This window comes from Zootoca vivipara, chromosome 1, assembly GCF_965207765.1.
Source record: "Zootoca vivipara chromosome 1, rZooViv2.hap1.1, whole genome shotgun sequence".
Taxonomy (NCBI): domain Eukaryota; kingdom Metazoa; phylum Chordata; class Lepidosauria; order Squamata; family Lacertidae; genus Zootoca; species Zootoca vivipara.
In genome coordinates, this window is record NC_142582.1 from 85,065,391 (window position 1) to 85,076,689 (window position 11,299).

Consider the following 11,299-nt stretch of genomic DNA (forward strand, 5'->3'; position numbering starts at 1 on the left):
GCATGGAAGTACAAGGAGGTATCTGGCGAGGGTGGGGGTGGGCAGGGAAGGAAGGAGCAGCTTACCTTCGCAGCCCATCCTCTCACAACAGAAATCATAATTCCACAAGCAAGATGTATAAAAAGCACTGGGCGCCGAGGGATCCCAGGAACCCTCAAGGCTAAATGAAATACAATGTTGAATCGCAGGGATACAGTTAATGTATTTAAAATGTACATTGCAGCCACAGGGAAGCTTGAGCAGGCTTTGGACTGCAGGAAGTGAGGAGAAAAAGTTTCACATAGTTCCTGGGGAGAACCTTGAGTTGTAGATAAGGCCCAGAACAGAGCAAGACAAGCCTCTGTGTATCCAGCTTCTAGCATCAACTAAAGCTCACATCTACACAGCCCTGCTTGGCCTATGGTTCTCCAGCCAGCCAGGTGAAGTCAGAAAAAACTCACCCGTTTGTCTCTATGACAACAGGGCTCAGTCTTTGGACAGGTAAATGGCCATGCGCTTAACTAGCCAGCTAAGGCCATTATCTCACAAAGAGACAGGTGTGACTGGTTCTTCTACTACAGGGACGTCCAACTCCCAATAAACTGTGATCTACTCACAGTATAAAAAACTGGAAGTGATCTGCCCGTTGGATGAAGCAAAATTGTTGAGCTTTTTTGAGCAGCCAGATACCCCGTGATCTACCTGTTGGACATGCCTGTTCTACTACATTCTTAACCTCACAGATACAGGATGAGAAGCCTGGAAGGGTCCCACAGATATCATCCAAACTGACCAATCCTATAGCAGTACAATCACATCAGTAAGTCTCAATAGGGGAATTTCTGAGTCACTGCGGAATCAATCCTAGGACATGATGTTGGAGAATACTGTGTGATTTCCACGGGTTCTGGTGTTTTTCCCCCCAGATGACATGGTACTAAAATATGTTTTAATAAAGTGCAGACAGTGATAAATGTAGGATATTACACAGAAGAAAGAGTCAAAATGCATAAGATGGACCTGTGCATTATTATACAGGTTGCATTAGACAGAAGATATCAAGAGAGGAATAATAATAATAATAATAATAATAATAATAATAATAATAATAATTTATTTATATTCCGCCCTCCCCAGTCGAAACCGGGCTCAGGGCGGCCGACACCAGTAAAATTACAATAAGACATAAAGAAAGAAAAACAATTAGTTAAAATACAGGTTAAAATACAATTTACATTTAAATTTTTAAATGCAGCCTCATTTTTAAAAAGGCCCAAGTCAAAAACCATAAGGGAGGAAAACATAGGGGTGAGACTGAGTCCAGGCCAAAGGCCAGGCGGAACAGCTCCATCTTGCAGGCCCTAGTCTCCTGTGAGAGACCGTTCCACCATGTTGGGGCCAATACTGAAAAGGCCCTGGCCCTAGTTGAGCACAATCTAACCACCTTATGGCTCGGGATCTCCAACGTGTTGTTATTTGTGGACCTTAAGGTCCTCCGCGGGGCATACCAGGAGAGGCGGTCCCGTAGGTACGAGGATCCTAGGCCGCATAGGGCTTTAAAGGTCAAAACCAGCACCTTAAATCTGATCCTGTACTCCACCAGGAGCCAGTGCAGCTGGTAAAGCACTGGATGAATATGGTCCCGCGGCATATCAAGACAGTCCACCCTGCAAGCTCGTCTACAAGGAGCTCGTTTGGCATGTTGTGTTCAGTTTTAGGAGCTACAATTCAAGTCATCAAACTGGAAAGGATTTAGAACAGAATTATGAAGATAATGGTGAGAAAACCTAGAGGACACATCATATGGAGAAAAGTACGCTGAGCCTAGAGAGAATAAAAAATTAAGCAGAGATGGTTGGCAGCTTTCGAATTATGAAAAGAATGTGGCAGGCAAAGAAGGAGATAGAGGAGGTTCACCAGGAGAAGCAATGAGCTTTAATTAAACTACGAGAAAGTAGATTCAGGGCATGTCTGCACTACAACTAAAAGAAAAAAACTCCCTGCTCCCATTTGATACATTTTTGGTCGTCACTGTAGATGCATGGCAAATCCAACTATTCTTTCTTTTTGGGGAGAAGCACACTATTCTGAGCTACCATTCATCGTGTTCTTTTTTACTTCCTTCACTGTGTTTTTGTATTTGTGTAGCCAAACGTGGGCCAAACACAGCTAATGGTCTGGGAACATCAGAAGCTGTCGTGGTACAGAAGCTAAACAGGTGTGGCCTGAATTGTAATCTGAATGTGAGCCTTTGGGGAATTCAGTGTATGAGCAGAATATATGTATAATAAATTCAGGTGGTGGTGGTGGGTTTAAAAAAAAAAAGCCAGATGCATGACCCTTGAATGCCCTAGTATCACCAATGTGGTGGTGATCATGACACATACATAATGTTTATTAAATGCGTAATAAATAAGCATGTGCACCTTGTAGGGCATCTGTTTTTTTTTTTTTTTGGTAAATTTTTATTAAAGGTTTTCTCAGTTTACAAAGACTTGGGCAATGTCTCTCATAGCTTTTTTACAGATCAGTTTCAATTGTTGAGACATTGGGGAGGAAAAGGGGGAGAGCGGTAGATAAGGGGAGGGGGTGGGGGTGGTGTGACAATGTTTCTAGTTTACTTAAAGTGTGTGTGGGGGGGTTGTCAGCATCGGTTGTGCAGGTTCTTTGTTGTGCATTTGTTTTCCTTTGATGGTGAGAGTTGGTGGGGTTGGCCTAGGATATAGTTTTCTTTTGTGATTGGCTGTGGTGGTCTGTTTTATGTGAGTAGGGTGGGCGGGTGTTCTGGGTCAGGTTAGCCATATTGATTTGTATGCTGTTGGTGGATTTCTGTCATTGTCTTGTTGGGCTGTGTATGTGATAAAGGGGAGCCATACTGGGGTGAAGCCGTCTTCTTCTATTTGACCCCGTGTCAATTTCAACTTATTGGTTAATTTTTCTAGTAGGGCTGTTTCCCATACCGTCTGGTACCACTGATCCATGTTTACTCCTGCCAGGTCTTTCCAGTGTCTGGTTATGGTGTTTCTGGTAGCTGAGAGTAAGTGGGTTATGAGTTCTTTGTGATGTAGGTGGGCATTATTGTCCTGGAAGATGTTTAGCAGGGCCAGTTCTGGGGTAGGTTCTAATGTTTGTTGGGTTATTTTACCTATTTCTCTTACGGTTGTTCTCCAGAATTGTTGGGCTTTGGGGCATTCCCACCACATGTGGAAATATGTGCCTGTTGAGGTGCATCCTCTCCAGCATTTTGATGAGGTTCCTGGGCGTATTAGTGCTAGTTTTCGTGGTGTTAGGTACCACCTGTAGATGGTTTTCAGAGTGAGTTCTTTCCTTTTTGCTGATATGGATTTAAAGGGGGGTTTAGACCACATTCTGGTCCACTGAGTGGGGTTAATCTCATAGCCTATGTCTTCTTCCCATTGTTTTTTTATTGTGTCTGGGGAGTTTGTGGTATTTTGGAGCAGTATTTTATATATTGCAGATACCATCCCTTTGCCGAGACCCTTTGTCGTTAGGAGGTTTTCAAAAGGTGTCAGGGGTCTTGTTGCTGCTAATTTTATTGCTGGCTTGTTTAAGAGGGCATGTAATTGGTGTTGTGCTAACCAGGGTATTTGGGTGTCTTCTAGTTTATCCTGTATTTCTTGTGTTGTCAGAGGTATGTTATTTTTATAGAAGTCTGTTAGGCGATATAGGCCTTTGGTTTGCCAAGTTTTAGTTTGGATGTTTTGTGCTGCATGGTGAAATAATGGATGGTAGACCAGGGGGAGTAGTGGGGATGTGGTTGGGGATAGTTTGTCCGTTTCTGTTTTCCACGCTTTGAACATGGTTTGTGTGTACCTATTAAGTATTGTGGGGATCTTTCTTAGTTTATTTGGGAGGAATGGGTATGCTGTGGTGCTGATATTTTCAATTGTGTCTCTCTCTAAGTGTATCCATTGTTTTGTCTCATCTTCCAGTATGTACGGGATTATATGTCGTATTTGATTGGCCCTATAATATGTTTCTATGTTAGGGATTCCCCATCCTCCTTGTGAGGTGGGGAGGTGCAGGTATTTGGTGCTTATTCTTGGTTTTTTATGTGAGAAGATGAAGGAGTGCAGTTTCCCCTGCCATCTGCGGAGTTGAATTGGGGAGATCCAGATTGGGAGGGTTTGGAATAAGTAGGTTAATTTTGGGAGAGTGATCATTTTGATCATTGCCATTTTATCTGAGAGGGTGAAGTTCATGTTGTCCCATCTCTTCAGGTCTTTGTTTATTTGTCGCCACAAGGGTTTATAGTTGTGTAGGTATAGTTTGTTGAGATTTTTTGTTATTTGTACCCCTAGGTATCTGAACTTGGTGTGACAGAGTTTTATTTTGGTGATATTAGTGAGTTCCTTCTGGGTGTGGGGAGGAGTGTTGAAGCACATGGCTTCTGATTTTGCAAAGTTTACTCGCAGGCCTGACACCGTTGCAAATGTGTTGAGTTCTCTGGTTAGGGAGATTGCTGTATTTAAGGGGTCTGATGTTGTGACCATTAGGTCGTCTGCAAAGAGCCCTATTTTATATGTTCTGCCTTTAATTTCCACTCCCCTGATGTCTGTGGCTGCACGGATTCGGATTGCCAGCGGTTCTAGGGCCAGTATAAATAGGAAGGGGGATAGCGGGCATCCTTGTTTTGTGCCCCTTTGGATTTTTATGCTATTCGAGTCTATGTTGTTGATTCTGCATTTTGCTGAGGCTTGGGAGTATATTTGTTTGAGGATTTGTAGAAAGTTTGGGCCAAAGTTCATGCTAGTTAATACTGCTAACAGGTATTTCCATTCTAGGCAATCAAAGGCCTTGAGGATGTCTAGAGACATAATTGTCAGTGGGGTTTTGGTTGCCTTGCTGTGTTCGATTAGGTTCAGCAGTTTCCTGATGGGGTCTGTGATATTGCGACCAGGGACGAATCCGGTCTGATCTGGGGCTACTAAGTTGCATAAGAAGTTTTTTAAGCGGTTGGCCAGGATTGATGTGAATATCTTGTAGTCTTGGTTTATTAATGAGATTGGGCGATATGATTCAACTTTGAGATTGTCCTTCTGTGGTTTTGGGATGGAGACTATTTTGGAGTGGGTCCAGGTTTTGGGGATGGGTCCCCCTTTCATGATGTCATTAAATAGGCGAGTCATGTGTGGCATCAGGGATTCTTTGAATTTCTTATAGAATTCTGCTGTGAAGCCATCTGGACCTGGGGCCTTGTGTGGTTTCAGGTTTTTGAGGACCATGTCTATTTCCTCTGGGGTGATGGGCCTGTCCATGTATTCCTGTTCTTCATCTGTTAAGGCAGGCATGGTCAGTCCTGCTATGAATTCTTTTATTTCCTTCTCAGGTGGGTTGTGGGAGGTGTATAAATTAGAGTAAAATTCTGCAAATTCTGAAGTTATTTCTTTGGGGGAGAATGTTGTGTTGCCATCTTTTTTGGTGATGCAGTGTATTCTTGCTTTGAGTGTTCTTTTCCTACATCTATTCGCTAATAGTCTGGAGTTCTTCCCTCCATATTCATAGAAGTGTTGTTTAGAATATAGAATGTTGATCATTGTTTTATTAATGTAGGGCATCTGTTAACAAGGAAAGTCGGAAGACTTATCTTGCCTCTCTGCAGAGCACAGCATTTGCATCCCTATGAGTGCACTTGTGTGAGCAATGCTTACACATACATATGCATGCACGCTTACGCAACTCTCCAAATTCAGTCAGTGGAAGACCTTTGAAGGATCTGATTGAAGAAGTTGAAAACACATTGGATCACCATTTCCTGTTATTTATTATTAACTAGTTATTAACTAGCAATGTTCCTGCCATGGTCTCCCTCCAGGGAGTAGAGGCCATGAAGGAATCCAGGGATGTGGGTGTTGGAGTTTGTCCCTGCTCATCCCCATCTGCACACTGGGGAGAAGGCTCCCCAAAATTTACACCCCGAAATAGCCCTTCATCCAAGTTATCTGCTACCACCACAGCATTTATTTATTGCTATTTTATTGCTCTTACTGTAAATTTTGTATGTTGTATGCCACTTTGCTGTATTTTTTAAAAAAAGAAGTGCCTTCCATAAACATTTAAATAAAATAGAACAAATAAAATCATGTGTACAAGGAGTTGGCTTGACTTTAGTGGGCCCTGCCATTGCTCCCTCTCTCCTATTTGCTTTGATATGACATAGGAGTTGCTGGTGCCGGGATAGTCCAATCAAAAGGCAGAAAATAGAGCCTCAGGAAAAAGGCAAAAAGACAGAGTTGGGCCTTTTCCGAGCCAACAGTTAGGACTGCATTCCCTAATCTGGTGCCTTGCAGGTGATTTAGACGGCAACAGTTCCCAACATCACTGAGCATTGTCCAAGGTAGTTGGGGTTGATGGGACTTGTAGCCGAAACCATTTGGAGGGCATCACATTAGGGATGGCAGAGTTAGGGAGCACCATTAAAAACCACAGAGAGTCAACAAAAAGGAGGATGCTAGAGCTTACAGCCCATTTGGGAGGCCTCAAAAGGGATAGTTGGCTGACCAAGACTTCTGAACAATGTGTTTCTCTCCCATGAGCCTGTGGGAAGTAGTAATATGGCCCACTACAAACTAGGTCAAAAATCCTGATGGCCTGAAAAGATGCGGGGATTCAGAGATGAAGTTCTACTTTCTTGTTGAACACATGCTTTTTCTGCATTTTTCTTAGCTGGTGGCTCTGTTCAGTGTCTATGGAGTCAGGGAGGTGAGCCCAGATCACTCATGGAGAAAGCAGGTGTAATTTCCCAGGGTGCTCCCAAAAGATGTCATGTAAATATAGATGCACAGCTTGGTTTATTGAGTGCCAGGGCCAGTTGAGTGAACACTCAAGTCACAGGAATAGCATCTTGGTAAAACTGCAACAGCCGTCAAAGGAAGCCCATACTTGCAACCCAACATCATGCCCTTGATTACCCACTACATAGAATCTACCACAAGGGCAGTAGTAACACATCTGTCATGTCCCCGGCCTCAACAGTTGTGGTGGGAGGGGATGCACCAAGAAGTTGAAGCAATGTTGCACTTTGAGATAATTGAAGAATCCCAGAGTCCTTGGCAATGTCAACCCTTGTTAGTACCCAAGCTGAATGAGAATGTTCACTTTTGTATTGATTTTAGGAAAAATTAATCCTGTTACTACATTCGACACGTATTCCATCCCACAGGTTAATGTGGTTTTGGAGAGGTTGGGCAACCCAGATATTTATCTACCCTTGATCTTACTAAGGTTTATTGGCAGTTTCCACTTACCAAGTCCTTTGAAGACAAGGAAACCTCCTTGCAGCCAGTATATGAATGACATTTGGTGTTCACGGAACTACTTTTCAGCATCTTATGCCCAAGGCTCTGAAAAGAGTACAAAGGAGTACAACAGAATTTCTGAGTTATGGTGGTCCATTTATTCCTTGGTTTATCTCTGTGTCCACATTGCTTACAACCTTATACAAAGGGGGGGGAACCCACCAACCCACATAATTTAAATATGTAGGAATATCTGAGCAGCTGGGAGTACTTCTTTACTCTCTGCATGTATTTGTACGTTGAACCAATGCTCCACATCCCTGGTCTTGCCTGTTGCTTTAGCCTTCAGACAGATTGATGCCTTTAGAGTGACACTGGTGGTGATGACACTGTTCTCTCTCAGGCTTTTATACATGAGCAGAAAGTTGTCTTTTAAAATTTTAAAAGATGATGCTGTTAAGGTGCTACACCCAATATGCCAGCAAGTTTGGAAAACTCAGCAATGGCCAGAGGATTGGAGAAGATCAGTCTACATCCCAATTCCAAAGAAGGGCAGTGCCAAAGAATGCTCCAACTACCGCACAATTGTGCTCATTTCACACGCTAGCAAGGTTATGCTTAAAATTCTACAAGGCAGGCTTAGGCAGTATGTGGACCGAGAACTCCCAGAAGTGCAAGCTGGATTTCGAAGGGGCAGAGGAACCAGAGACCAAATACCCTGTTTCTCATATTTTAAGACATACCCATAAAATAAGCCATAGCAGGATTTTAAGCATTCAAGGAATTATAAGCCATACCCCGAAAATAAGACATAGTGATAGGCGCAGCAGCAATGCCGGGTAGCAAACATGCGATGGATTATGGAGAAAGCTAGAGAGTTCCAGAAAAATGTCTACTTCTGCTTCATTGACTATGCAAAAGCCTTTGACTGTGTCGACCACAGCAAACTATGGCAAGTTCTTAAAGAAATGGGAGTGCCTGATCACCTCATCTGTCTCCTGAGAAATCTCTATGTGGGACAAGAAGCTACAGTTAGAACTGGATATGGAACAACTGATTGGTTCAAAATTGGGAAAGGAGTACGACAAGGTTGTATATTGTCTCCCTGCTTATTTAACTTATATGCAGAATTCATCATGTGAAAGGCTGGACTAGATGAATCCCAAGCCGGAATTAAGATTGCCGGAAAAAATATCAACAACCTCAGATATGCAGATGACACAACCTTGATGGGAGAAAGTGAGGAGGAATTAAAGAACCTTTTAATGAGGGTGAAAGAGGAGAGCGCAAAATATGGTCTGAAGTTCAACATCAAAAAAACCAAGATCATGGCCACTGGTCCCATCACCTCCTGGCAAATAGAAGGGGAAGAAATGGAGGCAGTGAGAGATTTTACTTTCTTGGGCTCCTTGATCACAGCAGATGGTGACAGCAGTCACGAAATTAAAAGACGCCTGCTTCTTGGGAGAAAAGCAATGACAAACCTAGACAGCATCTTAAAAAGCAGAGACATCACCTTGCCTACAAAGGTCCGTATAGTTAAAGCTATGGTTTTCCCAGTAGTGATGTATGGAAGTGAGAGCTGGACCATAAAGAAGGCTGATCGCCGAAGAATTGATGCTTTTGAATTATGGTGCTGGAGGAGACTCTTGAGAGTCCCATGGACTGCAAGAAGATCAAACCTATCCATTCTTAAGGAAATCAGCCCTGAGTGCTCACTGGAAGGACAGATCGTGAAGCTGAGGCTCCAATACTTTGGCCACCTCATGAGAAGAGAAGAATCCTTGGAAAAGACCCTGATGTTGGGAAAGATTGAGGGCACTAGGAGAAGGGGACGACAGAGGACAAGATGGTTGGACAGTGTTCTCGAAGCTACGAACATGAGTTTGACCAAACTGCGGGAGGCAGTGCAAGACAGGAGTGCCTGGCGTGCTATGGTCCATGGGGTCACGAAGAGTCGGACACGACTAAACAACAACAAGTAATAAAAAGAGAACAGAAAAATGAAGAAAGAATGTGGAGAGGAGTGTAAGGAAACCTAACAAAATTCCGAGTTTCCAGGTGGTAACTTCTTTTTAAACATAGATATCAAATTCTTAAGAAATCCTACATTTAGGAAACCTCTCCTTTTCCGGCGCCTCTGCTTCGCTGGTGCCCTAAGGATATGCAGAGTCCTCCGCGTTCCCTCCGCGCTGACGCTCCAGCCTGCGCGGTCGCCAGGCAAATCCCAAGGCGCGGATCCGGCTCGCCCTCCTTCGCATTGCCCGGAATCGCCGAGAGGAGATTGGACTTTCGCCAGGGGAGAAGACTTCCCAAGGTGGGTTTCCGTAGGGTTCCAGAGAAGCGGGAGAGGCCGAGTGCACAGCACAGCAGGAAAGCCCCAAATTTAGGAGCCGAGGAAGCCCAAATCCGCCGCGACCGCTGCCTGCCTTGTTTTCGCCGCGCTTTGGACGTCACCATTTCCTCTCCTCTGGCGCCCTCTCTTGGCCGCTGCCCGTAACAAATACGGAGCCCAGAAAACGCAGTGGAGGGCAGAAGCGGAGTCTCCCCCGCCCCCCACATTTATTTACTGTATTTATATTTATTTCATAAGATTTATACACCGCTTGGTGGCGGTGGTGGGTTAACCGCTTTACAAAAAGTTAAAACAAGAAAATTAAGGGGGCGGGGCACAAACACAACCATATTTTGAAACACACAAATTTAAATACTGAAACGGAATAAAATACCTAAGCATCTGGGGTGGCTTGTCTAAACCAGAATGTTTCTAGCAGGTGCCAAAAAGAGGGCAGAGAATTGTTTCTAAATGGCCTAAACGGCCTCGGCTCAGTATACATGAAGGAGTGTCTCCACCCCCATTGTTCTGCCCGGACACTGAGGCCCAGCGCCAAGGGCCTTCTGGTGGTTCCCTCACTGCAAGAAGCAACGCTACAGGGAATCAGGCAGAGGGCCTTCTCGGTGGTGGCGCCCACCCTGTGGAATGCCCTCCCACCAGGTGTCAAAGAGATAAACAACTACCTGACATTTAGAAAACATCTGAAGGCAGCCCTGTTTAGGGAAGTTTTTAATGTGTGACATTTTAATGTATTTTAATCTTTGTTGGAAGCTGCTCAGAGTGGCTGGGGAAACCCAGCCGGATCGGCGGGGTATAAATAATAAATTATTATTATTATGCCTGCAGCAGAGCAGGTCTGTTTCTTTCCCATCACTATAGAAAGATGGATGATACACAGATGAAAGGAGGGGGGACCAACCAAGGGCCAAGGCGGAATCCCATTTCCCCCTCAATACACCCATGGTGGGTTATCTGAAAGGGTGCATTTTTAACAGGAACCTATGGCCCTCCAGATGTTCTCTGACTCGTTCCCAGCAGCTCCAGCCAGTACAGCCGATGGGCAGGGATGATGTGAGTTGTAGTCCAGCAGCAGGGCCACAGGTTTCACACTTAGGAGGCAGAAAAATAATTGCCTCTGTTGGAGAGCTCTTCAGGTTGGAGGTTTGGGTCTTCTTCACTCAGCTGCCTCCATTGAAATGAACCATGGTAACAGCATATATTGGGGGGGGCTCTATCTCCCCCAATTCTTTCCCCTTTAAGTTAAATTCATGCTACTGTACTTCCAGATCCTGAAATATGAAACTATGAAGAAACAATTGTCATTTATGAGTATCTGCTCTTCTCCTAAGAGACTTCAGAACTTTTGTTTAAAAGCTGCTTCAAACAAACAAAAAAATGCATGTGACTGGTAGTATTTACTTAACATGCATCCCCTTGACACTGGATGGATCAAGAAGTCTTCCCCCCATCTCATCCCACCCGCACTCCACCCCCCCCCCACCTCCAGCATTGTATTTAAAACTTTGTCGAGTGTCTCCATTTCTGGGGCTTGAAGAATCTTGGGATACAAGCCAAGAAATGTAGAGTTGAAGAAGTTCAAGCTGAGCCAGGAAAATGTGAGGTTCCTGCAAGGTTCAGTCAAAAGTTGTAAAAGCAGGCAACCGAGGCTGTGCTTTTTGCAAACACTGTGCTTTATATTCCCAGCTCTATTTCCAGTACTCCACTG

The 11,299-nt window shown here is 44.2% G+C and overlaps 1 protein-coding gene across 1 annotated transcript in view; it reads right to left on the minus strand.

The window, feature by feature from the left end:
• Window positions 1-9,710, minus strand: part of PHF21A (PHD finger protein 21A) — a 172,620-nt gene extending 162,910 nt beyond the window's left edge. Inside the window, exons 1-2 of the mRNA XM_088669312.1 lie at window positions 9,349-9,710; window positions 7,248-7,343 (exon numbers count right to left, since the gene is read on the minus strand). The gene's annotated coding sequence lies outside the window, so the exon portion shown is untranslated. The remainder of the gene's footprint in view (window positions 1-7,247; window positions 7,344-9,348) is intronic.
• Window positions 9,711-11,299: the final 1,589 nt, after the last annotated feature.